This window comes from Lactuca serriola, chromosome 1 (assembly GCF_051521515.1).
Source record: "Lactuca serriola cultivar US96UC23 chromosome 1, Lser_US96UC23_V15, whole genome shotgun sequence".
Classification (NCBI taxonomy): domain Eukaryota; kingdom Viridiplantae; phylum Streptophyta; class Magnoliopsida; order Asterales; family Asteraceae; genus Lactuca; species Lactuca serriola.
This window is the reverse complement of record NC_136408.1, coordinates 19,435,190-19,441,189: the sequence shown is the minus strand read 5'-3', so window position 1 is coordinate 19,441,189 and position 6,000 is coordinate 19,435,190. Positions and strand designations below refer to the sequence as shown.

Below are 6,000 nucleotides of genomic sequence, written 5' to 3'. Positions count from 1 at the left end.
CTCCATTTTAAATAAGCATATATGAAAAAATTAAAATGGCCATAAAAATGGGGATGTCACAATGAAAGTGGAGGTATCCACGAGTATCTTTTCCGCAAGATCAAATGCGGCAAGTGCGGATAGAAGGGACATAATCATCAAACTATACGTTGGAAGTAGAGTTATCTCATTGTTGTCATGAGCCTCATCACATTAGGGCTAAGTGCACGTATTTAGCAATGGGGGTGATTTAGACCCCAACACTTGTGGTTCCGCAAGAAACATAGGGAACGATTTTTCTTTCAACACCTAAGGTTTTTGCAATTATGTAATGGATGTCTGGGGAAAGGGAACCCATAATCAATAAAGTAGATTTGTTGTTTTCCATCATGGAAGAATGAGTTGTGCCAGTGGAAATGTTTGATATGTTCTCAAGTATGTTGTCGTGTCCATTATTTTTCACTTACATGGGGCATAAGCAATATTACTATGTTGGGAACATCAAAGTCATTAGATATGACAAACATGAGTTTCTTCAAACTAAAAAAGGAGCTACAAATCACATAGGAAAAGCTTGCTTGGACTTTGGTCAGTCACGAGTTGCAAAAGAGGATGGTTCGAACTTAAGTAGGGAAGAACCAACCCTTAGAGTGAAAGTGCAAAAAGCAGTTCGACTTTCGGTTTCTACGTTAAGGTCCCAGAGAATTACGACACAAGTAGGTGGAGGTTGTTAGTTTTGGTTTTAGGTTAAAGAAGAAGGAAGTTTTCTAGAATACCCATTGACTATAAGTTTTTTGGAGTACTTCTCAAGGAGAGGTTGACCTTTCCTCCCAAGCATCTGATAGGCTTTAGGAATTGACCAAATTCTCGAGTGCGGCACATATATCCAAGAGAGCCAAACAGGTTCTTGTCATCTAGGACATGGGATTTATCCTCATAACGGAGAAGCTACTAGACAAGAAATTTAGTAGGTCACATAAATCGCCATAAGGAGCGTCGAGTGCTTTCGTGTAGAAAAAGGATGGACCACAAAAGGAATACATCAAAATTCGAAAGTTTAGTTAAGCTCATAGTAAGGATTTCGTGATCCCATGCCAAAGATTTACAACAATAGGATCACTGTTAAGAAGAAAGTGTTTTTAGGTATAATTGTTTTAAGTTATCATCTGATGTGTGTATAGCTAAAATAAGAGATGCCTATAAGAGGATCATTAGGGATGGAATAGGTCAGTTAAGAGAGGCGGTAATACTTTCCAAGGGTTCCAGATGTATCAACAGTATATATGATAAGATTGGTGGATCGAGTTGTTGATCCAAGTTCGACCAGACGATATTGATGTTATTGGTAGCAGTTGAGATTAACTAAAAGTCCTTAGCATGAATTGGCGAGAGTTCAATTATAGGAGTGACTCCTTGTTAAAACTGACGTAAACACTGGTAGTTGCGGGAGATTTAGCTTTAAAGAGAACACAAAAGGATAATAAGTGACTAGTGTAAATTTCATAGATACATTTGTTCAATTCAGAGTTACATTAGATAGATCGTCGAATAAGACAACGAACGTGTCTAGTAATGCGTTAGTACTATCTTAGACTTCAAGATATGCTATGCTCCTACTTCAGTGTTTTCTTATAGGAGGGAGTGTGAGTTGATAAAAGACTATAGTTTAACGATATAAATCATAGATTATTTTAGGGCAACAAGTTAGACTTTAGAATTCGTATTACCATGTAATCATATGTTAATGCATCATTACTATCATAAATTTTTGGGGTAAGCTACATGTTTGGTTTAGTTATTACTTTTGTTGATAAACAAAAGAGTTAATATAAAAATAGGATAGAACTTTAGCATTTGTAGGTTGACATAGGACGACAATCAGATTTTAGCATTTATACAGTGTAGTACCTCAGATCGGTTGTAGCGTCAGAAGTTTAAGTAGCAAAGATCTGTTGTGATTAATGCATATCAAGGAAGGATGATGTCTGGTTTCTTTCAGGAACAGTGGGATAATGGTTGTGAGTCTTCAAGACCACCAGAGGATTGATCATGAGTGTTCAGACCCAATGGGGATGATGACAAGAGCGATCTAGCATCGTAATCCCAATAGTTGGATAATATCACGATGTGTCGTGAGTAGGCATAGGAACGAATTGCTCGAGCAGCAATTGTATCTGGATACTGGTAAAGTAGTTAAAGCATTGTGAGAAGGCTATTTGTGACCTAGTGTTCATTATAATCTAGTAGTTTGAAAGATGAGTGAGCTTTATAATGAGCCCGTTACCGGTACTAGAGTATTATTTCTAGAAGTTTTCAAACCAGTAAGCTCACTTTAGTAACCGTGGTTAGATTTCATGATGTTGGAACACCTGAACTAAACAGGAAAACCCCTTGCAATTTAGGGTTGTGTGTGTGTGTTTTAAGGGTATACCATAATATCGTGGCTCGTGGGACACAAAGTCGGAACAGTATACTATAAGCCTTTACAAGGGCATGATTACGGAATGCATATTTTCGTCGTGTTGTTATAAGGATAGAGTTCCTTAAAGTACTCATTATATAGTAGGTTCGTATTAATACTCGTCTAAGGAATGGATCAACATTTACGTCTGAGAGCGATTGTCAGTCATAAAGTATAAATTATGGAAGTCCAGGCTGATGAGTTCCCGATGTTGGGAGACTTTGCAAGGAGTATGGGGATAGATTTAAGGTAGAAAACGAAGTTCTATAATTAAATAAGTGTAGATAAGTGAATTCAATGCGGAAGTGTTGGTTAGGTACCAAATTGACCTCAAGTACCACAGTAAGATGGTGTTTGGGAATTTTCTTAAGGTGCGTTGGGAGTAGAATTCCGGGGACGAAATCTTTGTAAGTGAGGAAGAGTTGTAACACCCCCTTTTCACTCTATAGTAGAATTAAATATAAAAGTTTGTTTATATAATTAAAAGTAGCGATATATTACTTATTAGTCTAAGTGATCTAAATGAAATTCGTAGTAATCGTAATTTCGAGATCGTGCATATAAAGAACACTTAAATTTGACTTTCTTTGAAGAAGTTATGATTTTTTGAAGTTTTGGTGCAACAGTGTGTGACACGTAAATTGATATTAAAATCGGTTGCGTGTTAGCCAAAACAATGTAAAAGAGAGTCAAAGATCTCGTAAATACTAATTTGTCGATATAAAGAACATCGAGAACTGAGTTTGTGTAAAGGAGTTATGAATTTTACACGGTGTTGCAGTGTAATTTTCATAGATTATTAAATTTAAAATAGGATAAGAACTATTCGATAGAGTCTAAACGAAAGTTATAGTACTCATCAATAACTACACGTGGATATAAAGAACGTCAAAATCGGAGCTCGTATGCGAAATATATGAATTTTTGAAGATTCACGATTTTACCCAGCTTGAGTGACGCAACACCAGCTAGAAACTGACATGTGGCACCACCATACTCGACACCTACTACCTACCCATAGGAGCAGTGTGCCCTAGTCTAGTTGCGCGACACGCCTACCCTGTAGAGCCTCTATAAATAGCAATCAAAGGCCCCTTCATTTCTCACCTTCACATTTAGGTTTCTTTCTCTAGAAACCTTTCCTCCCTTTAGATTTATGAGTTTTTATAGTTCCGAAGTATTCACAATAAGGCTCTGAGGCGGAAGAGATTTGGGCAAAAAGAAGTGCTTGATATCGAGGTCCCGCCCACGACTTTTCCGGTTTTCGCTAGAAATTTTTATAAGTTAAGCTGCTCTTACTACACTTTAAGTGTAACTTATATTTACATTCATAGTCATTATTATGAATCTATAAATAAGAATTATCAATGATTCCAATCGTAATACTGATTCATCTACTTACGGGAATGATAACTTGGCTAGATTTAGTGAGTTGTTTAAAGTGAGATTCCCAAACAGTATACTCTGTATACAAAACAGACCCGACCGCCGATATGATCTTACATGGTTGTTCCTTATTTGATAGAACATTCGGTAGTCATTGGGATTAGTGAAAATTCTAGTATTTATTACCATCATGCCATAGAGATTAATAAATTCTAGTATTATAGGTTAATACTTGTTAGACACATTATCCGCTTAGTTGGATCAACAATTGGATAACTGATAGTCGTCGGATTAATTGTCCGTGTGAGTTATATCACTATACTATGTATTACAATCTATGTTATCAATAGCGTGCTATAGCGATACTATAGAGTTGCTATTGCATCTTACGGTGGTACTGGACCGTTGTTTTGAAATAGTGTTTACGAACAATAGTGACGCTATTGATCGCTATTTACCGCGAACCCCATCAGCACTATAGCAACGCTACACCCGCTTTTACAATTCCGTATACATTGGGCTACATTGACAAAGAATAAACCGATTGTGAGCTATTTCAATATTAAATCTATATTTTTTTTAATTCGTCCACTACACTTTTTGTTTCAATAATTCCAAATAATAAATCTAATTAGTTACAAACTACAAAGCAACGAATGACAATTTCTTTTTCTCGTCTCTTGTTGTACTTAGAAACCACGAACGACTTGAGTTGTGATGACACTTTAACGCTTTTTAGTTTCCACTATATTAGAATATTATATTATATTATATTATATATATATATATATATATATATATATATATATATATATATATATATATGGTTTATGTTATGTTTTTATATGACTTTTTATGATATTAATTCTATATAGTATTAATACTCTAATATATAAATTTTGTATAAATATATAATATAAATTATACATAATGTTAAAAAAATTGTTATATTACCGATATACCACAACAATAACCGCGATTTCAAATAGCGGCATGTGACCGCTATTGAAAATTCGACCGTGATAACTGCTTAGATTACAATATATATATCCATGTATGTTAGGATATAATATTTGCTAGATTAGAAAGTATAGTCTTTATATGTTGAATTCCATTATACTTAAGTTATTTAGATGAGGTATACCATTAGGTTATGATATGATATGAGACCGATATACTTGTTAGGTTGTTGCTTGTAATGCTATTTGTTTATATGTTAATATGATTTGTTAAGGGCTAAGGCTTTCTCGCTTTGTGCGGAAGGCCAATATGTGGGCGGACCAGCTTTGTACTGAAGGCCAATGGGTGAGTTGATGGAAAGATCAACATTAAGTGTTGTGAGCCTATATATTCACAAAGGGTGAGCCTATGTTGAAGGTAAAAGGGATGGACCAACTTTACGTTGAAGGCGAAAAAGGGACATACCAGCTTTATGCTGAAGGCCATTATGTATATGCATGTATATGTATTGTGGTGTATGGTATTTTAGGGAACTCACGAAGGTTTATGTTTACCCAGTTGATTACAAATGTTTTCAAATACTTCTCCGGATCGTGAGAAAGGCAAGATGTGACTCTACACATGCATTGACATCATGTTTTCCACAAAACTTAATTACACTCTAATTTAATTGAATAAACAAAAATAAAAATTTTGTTATGAAAATTGAGTCGTAACAAATTCATTTTATTTAAAGGAAAATAAAAATATTTTATATGTTTAAAAGGTTTGTGTTTCATAAATAATAACGAATCCTATTGTTTGTTTATAAAAATAAATATATTTGTATAAGTGTTAATTTATGATAAAGTCTAGACAAAAAATATTTATATATAAAATAAAATATATTTGTATGATGATTAAACCTTGTAAGGTAATTTTTTTATTTATATAAAAATTATATTTTCTATATTTTAGTTTTTTTGCCTTTTTATTTGATTTATGGTAATTAATACAAAATTTGATTCATGATAATTAATACATACGATAAAATTGGAACGATACAAAGAAGATTAACATGACCTTTGCGCAAAAATGACACATATAAATCGAGAAATGATTCAAAATTTTTAATTTTGTCATTCAAGAAAATACAAAATTTAATAGATTTATTTAAAATTTCACAAATGTTTATTGGATAAATTTTCACAAACGGTCCCTTAGGCGGGTTTCAT

At 33.8% G+C, this 6,000-nt stretch overlaps 1 pseudogene; it reads left to right on the top strand.

The window, feature by feature from the left end:
- Nucleotides 1–5,806: 5,806 nt before the first annotated feature.
- On the top strand, nucleotides 5,807–5,896 carry LOC145080627 (U6 spliceosomal RNA; annotated as a pseudogene).
- The last annotated feature ends 104 nt before the right edge of the window (nucleotides 5,897–6,000 follow it).